Below are 20,087 nucleotides of genomic sequence, written 5' to 3' on the forward strand. Positions count from 1 at the left end.
TGAAGAGTGAAAATGTGAAGAATGTTAACATCAAAACGTCTAAGTATTGATGATAATTAAAGTTTGCAAAACTTGTTAGCTACAATTGAATTGTACACCTTGAACTAATCTAAAGTATCATTGTGTAGAAAATGGCTAGAGGTAAAGGCAAGACTGTTGTAGCAAAAAGAAAAGACTCATATTATCCACCATCTGATCTTAAAGAGAGAATTGCCTACAACATTGAATTTCTGAGAGGCAGAAAAATCGCCGAGGGGAGAAGAGTCGCTCACACCAATATGCCTGAACTTGTAAGACAGTTTGAAAAACTCAAATGGAAATCCTTTCTCACTCTAAACGGCCCTATCCATCCCTTACTCATTCGATAATTTTACGCCAATTTCAACTTTGTGAATGATGAAGTATTCTTCAATCTTCTGGGCGTTAATTATGTTATTCACTCAAGGATTTTGGGATCATGTTGGACGTTCCCACTGAGGGAGAAAAATTCTACAACAGACAACATGATCTTTCGAATCTTCCTGACTTCATTTCAAATAAAATTCCTCTAATCGATACACTGTGCAAAAATGATGCTCTAAGAACTGAAATTGAGAAATCTGGTGTACAAGGAAAACACCTTCGTCCTGAGTATGACACTTGGAACAAAATCATCATCCACAACATCTATTGCAAATCCGGCAATCACTCAAATGTCCACGCCACTCAATTTGCTCTGATGTGGTGCTTAGAAAATGATATCAAAGTAAACATGGCATATCTCATGGCATCAAGAATGAATGGAACTGTTACGGAAACCACTCGTGCATTACTCTATGGACTACATCTCAATAAAGTGTTTGACTATTTGGGTGTCACGAGTGATAACTTTCATCAACCCACACTTGCCATATTTAAAGGACCAAGAACCTCAGAATTAACCTCCCGAAAATGAAAAAGAACGTCAGGAGAAGTAAGGATCATTAGAGAAAATGCTGAGATACCTGACAGTGAAGACGAAGAAGCTTATGAACAAGTTCAAGAGTGTAAGATAATGTCAAAGATGGACAAAATCTACAAGGAACAAATTAAGAATCTCAAAAAGGAGTCAAAGATTGTGAAGATGATGAAAGGAGTAATAAAGAAGTTGACCTGCAAGACAAGCGATACGGAGGATGAAAACTTAAGTGAATCAATCTAAGAGTTCCTTGAAAAAGAATAATTGTGGTAAGGAATGTGTAAGATAATTATGCTATGATTATATGGTTGAATGTAGACATAATGCATTTGAATTTTATAATGCCTTGATCTTACTCAAAAATGTGAAAGACTAAATAACTAAAAATGTGTTGCAGATAACATGCGGTCGCAGGCATGGCTGACCATGACAGTAACCGCAGATTGACTGCAATTCATTCAAGGTTCATTAAATACACACCTATAGCAAATCAATACCACTAACTTACAAACAATATCCAAAAGAAATCAAATTTAACTTCTTCTTTAAACTTCTTGAACAAAACAATTACTCAAAATGGATGGAAATCTTTTGCTCAAGATTCTTTAAATTGAGATTTCTCAAAGAACTTCTTGCACCACAACACAATGAGCTCTCCAAAACCCTTTATCTTTTCAAACTCCAAACATCACTCAAATCTCAAAATGATAAAAGTTCACAACAAACTTCCATGTGATGAAAAGAAGAACTCTCAAGATGATTCAAGACACATCCAAGAAGAACATGAAGTGTTCTATGACTATCCTACTCTTCAAAGTGAGTTTGATAAAATTGTATGGGGATCATTTCATTCACTTAAAACCTACACATTTCCTTCACTTGTCAAGTAATTCTATTCAAAGTTTGAATTTACCTCTGACCGAAGGGTAAAATTCACTCTGCTTGATCAAGACCATGTGATGACACTTAAGCAATTTGGCTACATCCTTAGAGTGCCAACAAAAGGAGTTGAGTTCTATGATACGAAGAATCATATACAACTCCTTCCAAAATTCATTCCAAGAAGAGCACTAACCTCACTCTTCATTGATCCAGAACAAAACTAAGTACTCTATGTCAAGAAGGAGTTTTTGACAATGACATTCGACCGGAGTATGGAACATGCAAAATGATCATAAGTAACAACATCTTCTTCAGAAAAGAAGATGATGATAAAGTATCCATGACTGAACTTGGACTCATGTGGTGCTTAACCAAGTCCATACAAGTAAATCTTTCCTACATAATGGCTTCCAGGATGCAAGATCTTAAACAAGATCCTACACAATCCTATCCCTATGGTCACCGCTTGACGCTTCTGTTCAAGCATCTCAACGCACTGAACCTCACATCTCCCTCAGAAACCAAATGCATCATCACCCATGCTTAATAGAGCTGCTTTTAATTGTTGTACCCTCCATGCATATTTTCATCACTATGTTTCGTGCTTGCTTTAAATAAAATGTGTGCTTGTTATGTTTTAATATATGTTTTTTAATTTTTTTTCCAACGTGCACAATTTAAGGGGGAGTTTTGCTCTAAAGGTGAGCTTAGTTCTAGGGGGATCTAACCTTTTTGCTTCGACAAAAAGGGGAGAAAGATGGATACAAGTGATTGTTAACACTTGCGTATTTATAGCAAAATGTCCCTCATCACTTGTATGTTTGTCATCATCAAAAAGGGGGAGAATGTTGGTTGAATGTGGGTTAATGCACTAAACGATAAACTTAAGTATGATTAACCAAAGAATATGTTTTAATGATGACATACGCATATGCATAAGTGATGACTGACATCTTAACATAAAACACGCAAGGTCACTAATCCATACTTTATCTTGCAAATGACCAAGTCAAGCATAAGTTAAAGAGTGAAATCAAAAGTTCAGCTAAACACACGGTCGAGGTACGGTCGACCGCATAGTCAACCGTGAAACCCCAAACTGAATTGCAACGCAGTTTTGTGAAAACAAGTTGCACGGTCGCCACCACGGTCAATCGCAGTGCGACCGCAGTTTTCTCTGTTACCATTTTCTACCAAATAAAGTTTGACTAGTTCCCGACATCTATAATTCATGAAACCTTTCTCAACATGCTTAGAATAGATGCCTTCTTCATACTCAACCGAGTTTTGGCCATAAAAACACTAATTGTGATTAATTACGCCTAATGACATCTTAATGACAATTTAACAAAGATTAGGCATAACACATAAGTGTTAATCAACAACTTGTGATCTTAATTTCTATCTAGATATCCCTAGTATGATCATCAAGTACCAACACACTTAAGCCAATGTCACTAAAAAAATGATTGCTATTAGAAATGACTTAGTGATTAATTAAGGCTAAATGAGGAACAATGCTCTCAAGGTTAACTAGTAATGACTTGTAATCCTAAAACACACTTAGATACATTTAGGATGGTCACCAAGTCCCAACTAGAGATTGCTCTTCCCTTGTGCATGTGTTGTACATTAATGTGTGCTTACACATTAATCAAGCAATATGTTATTTTGCAAATTAAACTTATTAAGTGCTTGAATTATAAGTTGTGCAAGTATCTATATGATTGATCCTAGAATAACTATCTCTTGCTATGTGAGTATTACTTGCTACTTGTCAATATGCTTAATACTCATAAACTTGTCAACTTGATTAATATGTTTGCTATATGCTCATTAGTTAGGATTCAAGTAACTAACCTACTCCAATAGATTAAGTGTAAAATGGTTCACAATGAAATTAGAGTCAATTGTCTATTTGGTCTAGTCTAAGTAACTAAGTGTGATTGCTTATTCAAGAATAACTTAACCTTAATGTCTCTACATACTTTATGATTATCTTATAGAGACATCATTTAATTAATATCTAATTAAACTCAAAGAGGACATGACTTGTGATTAATTGAAACTAGGAAGTTAATGACATAGTCACTAGTCTTTAGAATTGAACCAAGGGCATTAAAGTGACTAACTAAATCTTGACCAAACTGAGATTTCTCAAAATATCAATCAAGACACTTCTCCAAGAATGTTGGGTTTACCACTTTTGAAATGATTAGTCACTTTCATGCATTAAGACCAAATCTCACACACTTAATGCATATAGTACTTGTATAGGATGTTTGGTTTCTTTTGCAGGTGCTAGAAGGAGTAAAGGTGCCAAAATGTAGTGTTCAAATTTGAGTCAAACAGCTATACAACGGATACTAAATTTGGACTGGAGCACGCACGGTCGCACCACGGTGGGCCGTGATGGCAACCGTGTGTCAACGGCTACTTTTTGAATCTCACTATAAAAGGCAAACATTTAAGAGCATTTGAAGGGGACCCTCTTGCATATTTCAAAGGCTTATTTCTAGTGATCACAAGTGCATCAATTACTACTCAAATCTGATCAAGCAAGAGAAGATTCTATGATCTTATAGATATAGAATTGGGTTGTTGTAAACTTACTAATCAAAATCATTTATCTTGTGAGTTTACTTAATGTAATGTATGTCCTAGTATTGTGTTAGGATCATCATTGCAAAGTGTATAAGTCTTGTAACTTCAGTTAGTTGAAGCATAGGCTAGCTTAGTGATCTACTTCCTTAAAGGGACGTAGGAAGTTGATTAATCTTATTTAGAGATTAATACTTGTCCAAGGTGAAGACAAGTTGATCTAGGTTGAAGTTGATCTTTCAAAGGGATAGAAAGATTAGGTTTATTGTCTACTAAAGAAGTTGAATACTTGTAAATCGGATCTTCACCGGGTTTGGAGAAAAGTGCTTAGTGAAGCAACAAATCCCGATTAGTGTAATCGGGGAGTGGATTAAGGTGGATTAGTTAACATCCACCCGAACCACTATAAATACTTGTGTCTATGTTCTTTACATTACTTCATTTATCATTTTGAACATATACACTACACACATCAAGTTTGAGTTGAATTGGTTGATCAAAGTTAAATCGAATTTGGTGATCAATCAAAAAATTGTTAAAAACGTATTAAGTAACTATTCACCCCCCCTCTAGTTACTTACAGTATCATGTTCATATGAAATATCATTTTCCCAGAAGAACAACTTTTAAATCCAAGATTATCATAGTTTTTAATTATCCAACCCAAAACAGCCCCCGGTTTCACTACGACGGCGTATGTCCAGTTTTACGGTGTTCTTCGTGTTTCCAAGTTTTAAATAATTATGTTAGCATATCATATAGATATAAAACATGTGTTAAGTTGTTTTTAAAAGTCAAGTTATAAGGATTAACTTTGTTTGCGAACAAGTTTAGAATTAACTAAAGTATGTTCTAGTGATTACAATTTATATTATATTCTTCGAATAATATAGTTATATAGGTATGAATCGAATGATGTTATGAACATCAATACTACCTCAAGTATAGTAGGTAAACCTACTGAAAATGATGAAAAATAAACTTGAGCTTCAAAGGATCTTTGATGGCTTGGAAGTTCTTGAAGTAGAATCATGACACGAAAACAAATTCAAGTAAGATTACTACTTGAATTAAGATAGTTAAAGTTATAGAAATCGAATCAAAGTTTGAATATGAATATTACCTTGAATTAGAAAGATAACCTACTGTAAATAACAAAGGTTTATTGATCTTAGATGATTACTTGGAATGGATTAGAAAGCTTGGAAGTAGTCTTGCTAACTTGATATGATTCTTGAAGTGTTCTTGAAAGATTGTTTTGTATAATGATTCAAGGTTGGATTTATGATCTAGATTGATGTATATTTTGATGAAGATGATGAAGAATACTTAGAACATCAAGAGAGAACTTGATAGAAATGTGTTTGATGCATGAAAATTGAAAAATGAATGTGTTTGAGTTAGTGATGGTTCACGTGAAAGATGGCCATGGATATAGACTCCATTAGTTTGTAATTTTGCTAATTATTTGATGCTAGATGTTAAATGATGGTTCCCACATGTTTGTTGACTCATTAAAGGTTGCTAAGAGCTGATCATTGAAGTGTATATACTAATAGTATATACACCTAGAAGTTGGGTATCATACGGGTACAAATACCGAATGAATACGAGTAGAATTCTTGATGAAATTGAATGGGAATGCAATTGTAACCATTTTTAGTAAGTATAAGTATTTTGATATTTGTCTTGAAGTCTTTCAAAAGTGTATTAATACATCTTAATACATTACATATATATACATTTTAATTGAGTTAAATCATCGTTAGTCGTTACATGTATGCGTTGTTTTGAAACCTTTAAGTTAACGATCTCATTTAATACAATTAATCCATTGTTATTATATCTAATGAGGTGTTAAATTGTTATATTATCATGATAACATAGTGTATTAATATATCTTAATACGATATATATATATTAAGACGTCGTTACAACGATAATTGTTACATATAAATATCGTTTTGAAATCCTTAAGTTAATAGTCTTACTTTATGTATATAGTTTATTGTTAATATACATAATGAGATAATTAATTATCATTTCATCATGTTAAACATATATATATGTCCATATATATATATATATATATATATATATATATATATATATATATATATATATATATATATATATATATATATATATATATATATATATATATATATATATATATATATATTATCATGTTAATTACGAGTTATAACGTTCGTGAATCATCGGACAAACTGGATGGTCAAACGTTTACATAAAATCCGTTTCAATTAATCAAGTCTTAACAAGTTTGATTGCTTAACATGTTGGAAAAATTTAATCATGTAAATATGAATCTCATATAATATATAATCATGGAAAAATCCGGGTTATGATAGTACCTACCCGTTAAATAAATTTTGTCCCGAAATTTTAAGCTGTTGTAGGTGTTGTCGCATCTTCTGGAAATAAGTGCGGGTATTTCTGCTTCATCTGATCTTCACACTCCCAGGTGAACTCGGGTCCTCTACGAGCATTCCATCAGACCTTAACGATTGGTATTTTGTTTTGCTTGAGTCCTTTAACCTCACGATCCATTATTTTGATGGGTTCTTCAATGAATTGTAGTTTTTCGTTGATCTTAATTTCGTCTAAAGGGATTGTGAGATCTTCTTTAGCTAAGCATTTCTTCAAATTCGAGACGTAGAAGGTATTATTTACATTAGCGAGTTGTTGAGGTAATTTGAGTCGGTAAGCCACCGGTCCAACACGGTCAATAATCTTGAATGACCCAATGTATCTCGGGTTTAGTTTCCCCCGTTTACCAAATCGAACAACGCCTTTCTAAGGTGATACCTTAAGCATGACCATGTCACCAATTTCAAATTCTAAATCTTTTCTTCTAACATCCGTATAGCTCTTTTGTCGACTCTGGGCAATTTCAACCGTTGTTGAATTTGAATGATTTTCTCGGTAGTTTCTTGGATAATTTTTGGACCCGTAATCTGTTTATCCCTCACTTCGCTCCAACAAATCGGAGACCTGCACTTCCTACCATAAAGTGCTTCGAACGATGCCGCATCAATACTCGAGTGGTAACTGTTGTTGTAGGAAAACTCTGCTAATGGTAGATGTCGATCCCAACCATTTCCAAAATCAATAACACATGCTCGTAGCATGTCTTCAAGCATCTGTATCGTCCTTTCACTCTCCCATCAGTTTGTAGATGATATGCAGTACTCATGTCTAAACGAGTCCCCAATGCTTGGTGTAACGACTGCCAAAATCTTGAAACAAATCTGTCATCCCTATCAGAGATAATAGAGATTGGTATTCCATGTCTGGAGACGACTTCCTTCAAGTATAGTCGTGCCAACTTCTCTATTTTATCATCTTCTCTCATTGGTAGAAAGTGTGCTGACTTGGTAAGACGATCGACTATTACCCAAATTGTATCATAACCACTTGCAGTTCTTGGCAATTTAGTAATGAAATTCATGGTAATGTTTTCCCATTTCCATTCTGAGATTTTAGGTTGTTGAAGTAGACCTGATGGTTTCTGATGTTCAGCTTTGACTTTAGAACAAGTCAAACATTCCCCCACATATGTGGCAATATCGGCTTTCATACCCGGCCACCAAAAATATTTCTTGAGGTCTTGGTACATTTTCCCTGCTCCGGGATATATTGAGTACCTGGTTTTATGTGCTTCCCGAAGTACCATTTCTCTCACCCCCCAAACTTTGGTACCCAAATCCTTTCAGCCAAATACTGGGTTTCGTCTTCCCGAATATTAAGTTGTTTCTCTGATCCTTTGGATATTTCATTCTTCAAATTCCCTTCTTTCAAAACTCCTTATTGTGCCTCTTTTATTCGAGTAGTAAGATTAGTATGAATAATTATATTCATAACTTTTAATTGAATAGGTTCCCTGTCCTTTCTACTTAAAGCGTCGGTTACCACATTTGCCTTTCCCGGGTGGTAACGAATCTCGAAGTCGTAATCATTTAACAGCTCAATCCACCTACGCTGCCTCATATTTAGTTGTTTTTGATTAAATATATGTTGTAGACTTTTGTGGTCGGTATATATAATACATTTGACCCCATATAAGTAGTGCCTCCACATTTTTAATGCAAAAACAACAGCGCCCAATTCCAAATCATGAGTCGTATAATTCTGCTCGTGAATCTTCAATTGTCTAGACGCATAAGCAATTACCTTCTTTCGTTGCATTAATACACAACCAAGACCTTGCTTTGAAGCATCACAATAAATCACAAAATCATCATTCCCTTCAGGCAATGACAATATAGGTGCCGTAGTTAAATTTTTCTTCAACAATTGAAACGCTTTCTCTTGCTCATCCTTCCATTCAAATTTCTTCTCTTTATGCGTTAATGCAGTAAAGGGTTTTGCTATTTTGGAGAAATCTTGGATGAATCTTCTGTAGTAACCAGTCAATCCTAAAAATTGGCGTATGTGCGTTGGAGTTTTCGGGGTTCCCATTTCTCAACGGTTTCAATCTTTGCCAGATCAACCTGAATACCTTCTTTGCTCACTATGTGACCGAGAAATTGAACTTCTTTCAACCAAAATGCACACTTTGAAAACTTAACGTACAGTTTTTCCTTCCTCGATAATTCTAGAACCATTCTCAAACGTTCTCCATGCTCTTGATCATTCTTGGAGTAAATAAGTATGTCATCGATGAAGATAATGACAAGCTTGTCAAGATATGGCCCACACACTCGATTCATGAGGTCCATGAATACGGCTGGCACGTTAGTCAAACTAAACGGCATAACCATAAACTCATAATGACCGTAACGAGTTCTAAAAGCAGTCTTTGGAATATCATCTTCCTTTACCCGCATTTGATGATCAAATAAGTCATTGATTCTCAGTAGTGGATAACGGTTCTTGATGGTAAGTTTGTTCAACTCTCGGTAGTCGATACACAATCTGAATGTACCATCCTTCTTCTTGACAAACAAAACAGGAGCTCCCCACGGTGATGTTCTTGGTCGAATGAAACCACGCTCCAAAAGTTCTTGTAATTGGCTTTGTAATTCTTTCATTTCACTGGGTGCTGTAACGACCCAAACCATTATTCAACCGAAAACACGACCCGATTTTTTTTTTTTTAAGAGTCAGTTATCTGGACGGCGTCCAGTATTGAAGGCCAGGATGGCGTCCAAGAAATTTGGACGGCGTCCAAATGAACTGCCAGGGGCTGTCCCCAGGGTCCAACTTACGCGAACGAAAAACCCGCTTCCCGACACTTTTTCACGAAACCAAATATCACAACACTTTATAATAAGTAAAACTAAGAAATTTTCACACTAAAACCAAGTTTTACATCACCGGGCCCACAATGACCCATTTTACGAATTCCGTTCAAAATACAAGTTTCGACCATAAGAGTTTAAATTCCAAACGACACCTAGAGCACGGTGTTTGGGGTTAAACTACCCACATCTTGGTCAAACTTCAAAAACTAATCTTCCCAAAAGCGTCCCCTATCAAAACAAAGCAGGAGGCCACTAATCCAATTGAATACCCTTGCCTTTATCCAAGCCTGATCCTAAAAAGGTAAACAACGAGAGGGTAAGCAAAACGCTTAGTGAATGCAATAATTATACACATACATATATAATATACCTACTTGCAAACACTTACTCATATACCGCATATACGCTAGCAATATAATTAACATACCATCTCAAGTACAAAGCTAATAACCTCCAATACCGCAACTAGCATAATCAATAGTATATAATCGAAACAATACAATATGCTACACTACAACACATAACCATGGTTAACCAATTGTACAAGGGATGGTACTCAAATTCCTCATCGGTGTTCATAACTGATAGTGCTCCAAATGAACATATATTTAGGCACAATATCCTTCCAATATGTAAAGCTTTTAGTTGTAATTGTTCTATTTTTATGTAATATTCGTTTAAATAAATAAGTGCTAAGACAAAAGAAGAAAACGACGATCTAAAGAGGCAAATGACAAAAAAAGCTCAAATGAACAAGATATAATTCAAGTGGTTCCATTTATTGATAAGAAACGCCTAAAAATGACAAGAGTACGAGCCGCGGAACGCAAAGTACAAGATATCTCCGCGTACGAAAGGACGTTCGAAAATTCGGAACCGGAACCTGAGCCAACTATCAACGCGCGACGCAACGGACTTAAAATTACAAATCTACTATGCACAAGAATATAATATAATATATATATAATTATATAAAATTATATATATTATATTATATATTAAATAAATCAAGCAGCCCACGTTTAATTGAAGGATGTATGCTGGCCAGCCTGTCCATGCGATCGTATGGAAATAACAAAGGGAACCCATGCGATCGCATGGCTCCCAAACTCAGATCACATCTATAAAAGGCCAGCGAATTGGACGAGTAATATACACCTTTTCTTCTTTCTTTCTCTTTACATGTAATATATATATATATATATATATAATTATAATTATAATTTTAATTTAAGTTAATAATAATAAGGTTATTGTAAGAATATTTTACGGGTTTTAAGTCGAAATTCTGTCCGTGCAACGCTACGCAATTAATCACCACTATAAGCTATGTTCTTCCTTTTTAATTTAATGTCTCGTGACTAAGTTATTATTATGCTTATTTGAGCCAAAGTAATCATGATGTTAGACTAAATATTAAGACGGGGTTATTAGATTTTGTACCATAATTAAGGTTTGGACAAAATACCGACACTTGTGGACATTGGACTATTGACTATTAATAGATAGAGAGTATTGTCTAATTGAATGACAACTCATTAGAACCTGTCGAACCTATCTTCAAATTAGTTAATCTAATAATTATTAAAATGATTATGTATGTTCTATTTAGTGACGTTTATACGACATCTTTTACGATCATTTAATTAATTATTCGGGTTGGGTAATTGATTATTCATTCTGATCAAGTGGGTAAATTAATATTCATGGACGAATTATAACAGGTGTGGATTACACACAAGGATAATTGGTGTAATTGTTAACAAAGTAATAAAACCTTGGATTACACGCAGTCGATAACCTGGTGTAATCATTAAACAAAGTATTAAAACCTTGTTACAGTTCGAATCCCTAATTAGTTGGAATATTTGACTTCGGGAATAAGGTTAATTTGACGAGCATTTTATAATTATGACCGATGGACTATTATGGACAAAAACCAAATAGGTATTAAATAATCCAGGACAAAGGACAATTAACCCGGGTAACAATTAATCAAAACGTCAAACATCATGATAACGGAAGTTTAAATAAGCATAATACTTTTATTTCATATTTCATCGTACCTTTATTTCCTGTCATTTTAATTACTGCAATTTACTTTATCGCAATTTAAATTCTGTCATTTATATTATCGTCATTTATCTTTACGCTTAAAATATAAAATCGACAAACCGGTCATTAAACGGTAAAAACCCCTTTTATAATAATAATAATACTTATATATATATACTTATACAAATATAGTTTAAAATACATATAGCGTTAAACTCAGCTAGCTCCCTGTGAAACGAACCGGACTTACTAAAAACTACACTACTCTACGATTAGGTACACTGCCTATAAGTGTTGTAGCAAGGTTTAGGTATATCCCATCCGTAAATAAATATATAATACTTGTGTAATTTGTAACGTATTTTGTAATAAAAATATAACTATTTCGTATACACCTCGCTTAACATCAAGTATTTTGGCACCGCTGCCGGGGAACGGGCGAAACACTATATTTTTACGTTATATTTTAGTAAAACTATATATCTTTTAAAAAAAAATATATTATTTCTTATTTTGTAAAAATATTTTGTATTTATAATAAGTGTTAAAAAAAATTTTATAATAAAAAGAAAAAAAAAAAATATATATATATATATATATATATATTTTAAGATTTTGTCTATAATAAGTATTTTATTTTTAAAATTTTTAATTATAAGTCTATTTTAATTTATATAAATCTTATATTTTGAAAAAAAATCAAATAAAAATAAATAAATTAGAATTGGGCCGAACCAAATTTAGCCCGAAATAAATTCTGGTATCCTGGGCCATGCGATCGTATGAAACCAGTGTTGTAATCTCATGTGGTCGCATGAGGTATACTGACAGGCCAGAAACCTCGGACTCATTTATTACGCGTAGGGTTTTAATATTTTAATTATTATTAATTAGGGTTTTATATTTTATTATTTAGTTTTAATTTTAGTTTTAATTTGTAAAATTAAGTTTTATTAGTTTTATTAATTATATAAATTTAGTAATTTTACATAAATAATATAAAAATAATATTTTTATAAAATTTGTATTTTTATCATTTTAGTTATAATTTATATTTTTATTATTTAATTCGTTGTTTTTAATCGTATCGTTCGTAATTGTAGTTTTAAGTTTAGTTTTTGCCGTAGTTAATTTCTATTTCTAGATTCTTAGGCTTTGCCGTAAAATCCCTTAAGTGCTTTTTCTTTAGATTAAGATTTAGGCGCTTTAGAAATCTACGACGTCGCTTATCGCTTTAGTATTTAATAGATTTTAGTGCCTAATTAAGTTATTGCCGTTTTGGATATAGAATTCATTTTAAGCCTTAATACCTTTAGGCGCAACTTTTTAGATTTAATTTTTTAGACTTTTAAGTTTCGACGTTTTTCTTTCTTATTTTTAATTTTCGACGTTTTTCGACACCCTTTTTATTTTTCATTTCTACGCTCAAGTTTTTTAGGACATAGATTATATCTTCTTCAAAATGTCGACGAAAAATTATTTTAAGCGGTTAAATTAATAGACATTCAAATTTTCTTGTTCATAGTAATAGTTGGATTTGTTAGTGGCGAGTTGTGAGCTTCCGATTTAAAGGGTCCTGGCTACCTGCTGCATCTATTGGCTATTCGAAACGTGGGCAAAATCAGAAAAGTCTATTAATTTGATAACTTATATAATTTTTATTTTTATAACTAATAGGATATTCAGTGAATGCACCGAGCAAAACGTTCACCACCTTTCATACGTTCACCACCTGTAACTCGATCAAGACATCTAGCTAATATTGTCGCCGTTGATTTTTCTTTAGAATCGTCATCTAGTCGAACAAGTACTCCAATTCAAATTTCCGATAATCCATTTTTTGAACCCGATTTCACTATCGAGAACCCGGAGGATATTCAAGAACAATTCCAATATCCTGAACCACTAATTATTCCTCCTGAACCACAAACCGTTAAATCAGAATCCTCTAGTGATTCGTATTTAACAAATTCAATTATGGAAGTAACGGAACCTCTAAGTATGGAAGACCGAATGAGATCCACATGCACGGTCAAAGGTCACGCCATTATTAAGCCAGACATTAATGCGCCAGATTATGAAATCAAAGGACAAATCCTATACCTGGTAACTAATCAATGCCAATATAGTGGTACGCCAAAAGAAGATCCAAACGAACATCTTCGTACCTTTAATAGGATTTGTACTCTATTTAAAATCCGAGAAGTGGAGGATGAACAGATACATCTCATGTTATTTCCCTGGACTTTAAAGGGAGAAGCCAAAGATTGGTTAAAATCGTTACCTGAAGGGGCGATTGACACATGGGATGTCTTAGTTGAAAAATTTCTTAAACAATTCTTTCCGGCATCTAAAGCTATGAGACTTCAAGGAGAAATTGTTACGTTCACGCAAAAGTCAAATGAAACATTATATGAGGCGTGAAAAAGATTCAGAAAGTTGTTGAGAGGATGTCCTCAGCACGGTTTAGATACTTATCAAATAGTACAAATATTCTACCAAGGATGCGACGTTGCTACACGAAAAGACATCGACACAGCAGCTGGTGGTTCCATTATGAAGAAAACCGCAACCGAAGCTCACAAAATTATTGATAACACAGCATCCCACTCACATGAGAGGCATCGGGAAAAAGATATTTTTCGTTCATCTAAAGCGGCTAGAGCCGATTCTAGCCATGACTTTGATTCCGTTTTCGCAAAAATAGATGCTTTCGAGAGACAATGGAAAAGATGACTAAAGATATTCACACAATACGAATCAGTTGTGAGCAATGCGGTGGACCACACTTAACGAAAGATTGTCACATTGAGCAAACTATGGAACAACATGAGAATGTTTCCTACATAAAACCAAAGGCAGGGAAATAATTATCAGAATAATTATCAACCGCCAAGGCCGAACTTTAATCGAAATTAAAACATTCTTTACAATCCAAATGGACCCAACAATAACTCGTACAACCAACAAGGTCCGAATAACCAACCAACTCAAAACAACACTTTCAATCAACAAAGACCTAGCTTGTATAAACCATCACAACAAACCGAAGAGAAGAAGCCAAATCTGGAAGAAATGATGGCAAAGCTAATGGAATCTCAAACACAATTTATTACATCTCAAACCCAAACAAATGAGAGGTTTGATCAGTCATTAAGAACTCAATAAGCTTCCATTTTGAATCTAGAAAAACACGTAGGTACTCTTGCTAGCATGATGAGTGAGAGGGAACAAGGAAAGCTACCGAGTAATACTGAAGTAAATCCTCGGAATGAGAATGTTAATATGGTGTCAACAAATTCTGAAAAACCAGCTCCAGAAGATGGGAAGGTTTTCGATGTGAGTAACAATGAAGAAATTACACCACCACCACCACCCGAGTATGTAAAGCCAGTGGTGGCACCATACAGACCACCCATTCCGTTTCCAAGAAAAGGAGTTGAGTATGAGCAAGTAATAGGTAATAAAGTTTGTGATACCTCTGAAAAGAAGAAGAAGAATAAGAAAGTGCAAGAAACAAAAATCGTAAAAATAAACCCGGAGAAGACAGTTCGACCAAAACCTCCACCCAGGTTAGGTGATCCGGGTGAATTTATTGTTCCTTGTCTACTTAGTGATTGTGTCATGTATGATGCACTAGAAGATTTAGGTGCGAGTGTAAGTGTTATGCCTCTTTCATTATATAAGAGATTAGGAGTAGGTGAGCTAAGTCCAGCGAAAATGAGTGTTCGACTCTTTGATCAAACCATTAAGCACCCAGTTGGAATTGTTGACAACCTACCCGTTCAAGTAGGTAATAAAACCCTTTTAGTCGAATTTATTGTCATTGACATTGAAGAGGACTCAAACATTCCTCTAATTTTAGGTCGACCATTCTTAGCGTCTACCGGGGTGTTATTTGATGTAAGAGAAGGTAGAATGACACTTAGTGATGGTGACAAATCGGTCACCTTTGTGATTCGAAAGTCTAAATCTCCACCAACCAAAATCGTTGAACCAACAAAAATGATTGGTAAGAACCATATTGTTTTACCAACTCCAACGGTAGTGCTTAAGAATATTAAAACGCCTAAGTGTGGGGAAGATGAAGTAAAACCTAATGATGACCTGATAACAAAGAACCCCGTTGTTGATACGAAATTAAATGACCCCATTATTAATAGTTCAATGAAGAAACTTATCAAACGGATTCGTGATGCTAGAACCAAGGGGAACTTTAAGTTATGTAACCGGTTAGTATCTAATCTATCGCCTAAAGAAAAGGCAAAACTAGTTGAATTTGTGGATATTACACAGGAATCCGACCAATGGCTTAAATCAAAAGTCACAGATATGCAAGTTGATTATGGTCCAAGAGAAATTGATGATGAAGTTAATCACAATTTCGACATCACAGCTACCTAAGTGTGGGGAGATTCAAATGTTCTAAAAAGAAAATGCTGTCCAGAGTTAGTTGTTCTGTTCTCGTGTAGTTCCAAGAATGGAATCCGATTGGTCTTTTCCACTAGCAGACACTAAAGAACTAGTTTTCTCCCCCCATTCTGAATTTATTTTTGTAGGTTTTGTATGAAATTATTACGCTTTTTAAATTTAAGTTTTGAGTGAATTTAAAAACAAAATTTACTTTATTTCATTAAGTTTAAAAAATAATTTTTAAAATTCATCTGAAGTTGAAGACTAGGTCATGGAACCGACATTACTTTACCCAAAGACGGGGCGAAAAATTTTGTTATCATTATTTTTAATTTTATTGATATAAAGTATACCCAAAAAATTAAAATACCCAAAAATCTCTGCTTTTAAAACAATCGCTTTAAAAACGACAAATTTTAAATTTTTTCGAGAGACGGACTAGGTAAACATACCGAAACTACCTAAAGTAAAAGGAAACAAAATTTTAAAAAAATTATTCATTTTTAATTGTTTTAATAAATAAAGGTTTTATAAATATATATATATATATATTATATATATATATATATGTTTGTAGTTTATCTTATGTACAAAACAGGGTAAAACAGCGTAGTTTCAAAGACTGACTTTAAGTTCAGCAAAAGCTACTAATTTTAACGACAAGACATACAATATCAAATGTGATATAAAATAATATGTTTGCAAACTCGGTATTTTTAATCACTTTTCTACACTAATCACCCTCATGAATTTATAATTATAGTCTGATTTTATGCAAATGAGGGCATTGCATGATCTCAAGCGTGGGGAAGGGTTATAAATTCTCTCGGGTTTACACTTAGTTTAATTGCCAAACTTTGTTAAAATTTAAAAAAATTTCAACTAAATGAATTCAAAATCATGTTTATACATATTTATGAACGATAAAACTAGGTATTAATGCCAAAATTATTGTTACCTCGGAGAGAACATAAATGGAGAAACAACCCAAAACGTTAGAATTCATTTAAAATAGAATAGAGGAGAATAAAAAGGCAAAGAAAAAAATAAATAAAAGCTAAGTGTGGAAAGAATTGATCAAGTTCTTTAAAACATATATCACATATTTTGTACAAGATTATTGCAGGTACTTTTGCTTTGGACTAAACTAATCAGTTTTACCCAATTTATTGTAATATATTTGAAAGAAAGATGGATCTGCACGATGAATCAATTCCATCATTAAAAGGAAGTAAAGTCTTCCGAAAAATACACGCACTTCTTGATTTAGGTCAAGAAGTTGTCGTCCAGACCAGCTGTAGGTTGACGAAAAATCTAGAAAAGTCATCTCTAAAATCAGCAAAAAATCCACGGACCTCAGCATCAAACAGGGTCGCCAAGTGGTCAGACTTATCCTAACCATGAGAGGATCTGTCTCGTAAAATGGGGAGGGCGCCGTGCAAATTAGCTTGATAAGACTAATGAATCAGACCCCCAGAAAGGATAATCTCCTTAAAGATTAAAAATCAGCTTTTAAGCCTGATATTACTTAATCCTTGAGATTGACTTTAAAGATTGAGAATTCAAACTCATGGAATTCAATGATATCTAAACTCAAGCTTGAACGAGAAAATATTTTGATCAAAATTAAAACCGATTTGTTTTTTTGAAAACCTATTTTCAATGCGTTAATTACCATTGAACGTAAAATCCTAAGATTTCATCGAAATTCATTAGGTCACCTGAACCAATTCGGGTGTCAACCGTAAGAACGGTGGTTGCATAGCATAGTTCAAGACAGGACCTTGTTCCAGACCAAAAAATTATAGGGTGATCTTTACTATTGCTCCTACAAAGGATAGTAATTGCATCCGACACGTTTTAGACCATGAACATCTGCATGTCATTAGACATTGCCTTAACAGTTGCTTGTTCAACGATTTTCTTTACAATCGGACGGTAGTTTACCGAAAGGTAATATACGGAATAAGTATACTGGACTTGTTGCTTTCCTAATACAAGGATTAGCAAGTGGGTGACACAAAACCGCAAGTTTTGAGCTAAAATTTTATAATCTAAAACCCACAAAAATATTTTGCAAACACCGGTGACGGGTTATTCCGGAAAAATTATCTAGGGTAAAAGCTAGAATAAATTTTCAAAAGATCAAAAGTTTTCATAAAGATCCAATTTCCTTAAAGGAACTAAATTTTCATAGTCATGTGGGACTGTAAACCACATCGTTACTATCATTGTTTATACCGCCGTATCAAAATCACTAATGTATAAAGTGTGAAGAATAAAGAAGTGATTCGTGTGATTTAATTTCAAGTTCTGTATTGCTTGAGGACAAGCAACGTTTAAGTGTGAGGATATTTGATAATGCTCCAAATGAACATATATTTAGGCACAATATCCTTCCAATATGTAAAGCTTTTAGTTGCAATTGTTCTATTTTTATGTAATATTCGTTTAAATAAATAAGTGCGAAGACAAAAGAAGAAAATGACGATTTAAAGACGCAAATGACCAAAAAAGCTCAAATGAACAAGATATAATTCAAGTGGTTCCATTTATTGATAAGAAACGCCTAAAAATGACAAGAGTACGAGCCGCGAAACGCAAAGTAGAAGATATCTCCGCGTACGAAAGGACTTTCGAAAATTCGGAATCGGGACCTGAGCCAACTATCAACGCGCGACGCAACGGACCTAAAATTACAAATCTACTATGCACAAGAATATAATATAATATATATATAATTATATAAAATTATATATATTATGTTATATATTAAATAAATCAAGCAGCCCACGTTTAATTGAAGGATGTATGCTGGCCAGCCTGTCCATGCGATCGCATGGAAATAACAAAGGGAACCCATGCGATCGCATGGCTCCCAAACTCAGATCACATCTATAAAAGGCTAGCGAATTGGACGAGTAATATACACCTTTTCTTCTTTCTTTCTCTTTACATGTAATATATATATTTATAATTTTAATTTTAATTTTAATTTAAGTTAATAATAATAAGGTTATTGTAAGAATGTTTTATGGGTTTTAGGTCAAAATTCTGTCCTTGCAACGGTACGCAATTAATCACCACTGTAAGCTATGTTCTTCCTTTTTAATTTAATGTCTTGTAACTAAGTTATTATTATGCTTATTTGAGACAAAGTAATCATGATGTTAGACTAAATATTAAGACGGGGTTATTAGATTTTGTACCATAATTAAGGTTTGGACAAAAGACCGACACTTGTGGACATTGGACTATTGACTATTAATAGATAGGGGTATTGTCTAATCGAATGACAACTCATTAGAATCTGTCGAACCTATCTTCAAATTAGTTAATCTAATAATTATTAAAATGATTATGTATGTTCTATTTAGTGATGTTTATATGACATCTTTTACGATCATTTAATTAATTATTCGGGTTGGGTAATTGATTATTCATTCTGATCAAGTGGGTAAATTAATATTTATGGACTAATTATAATAGGTGTGGATTACATACAAGGATAATTGGTGTAATTGTTAACAAATAATAAAACCTTGGATTACACGCAGTCGATAGTATTAAAACCTTGTTACAGTTCGAATCCCTAATTAGTTGGAATATTTGACTTCGGGAAGAAGGTTAATTTGACGAGCATTTTATAATTATGACCGATGGACTATTATGTACAAAAACCAAATAGGTATCAAATAATCCAGGACAAAGGACAATTAACTCGGGTAACAATTAATCAAAACGTCAAACATCATGATAACAGAAGTCTAAATAAGCATAATACTTTTATTTCATATTTCATCGTACCTTTATTTACTGTCATTTTAATTACTGCAATTTACTTTATCGCAATTTAAATTCTGTCATTTATATTATCATCATTTATCTTTATGCTTAAAATATAAAATCGACAAACCGGTCATTAAACGGTA

General features: G+C 33.5%; 1 non-coding gene across 1 annotated transcript; it reads right to left on the reverse strand.

The window, feature by feature from the left end:
* Positions 1-14,103: 14,103 nt before the first annotated feature.
* Positions 14,104-14,210, reverse strand: LOC139886787 (small nucleolar RNA R71). Its single transcript, XR_011772653.1, has one exon. It is a non-coding gene; the product is annotated as a small nucleolar RNA R71 (small nucleolar RNA).
* Between the last annotated feature and the right edge of the window lie 5,877 nt (positions 14,211-20,087).

This window comes from Rutidosis leptorrhynchoides, chromosome 1 (genome assembly GCF_046630445.1).
Source record: "Rutidosis leptorrhynchoides isolate AG116_Rl617_1_P2 chromosome 1, CSIRO_AGI_Rlap_v1, whole genome shotgun sequence".
Classification (NCBI taxonomy): domain Eukaryota; kingdom Viridiplantae; phylum Streptophyta; class Magnoliopsida; order Asterales; family Asteraceae; genus Rutidosis; species Rutidosis leptorrhynchoides.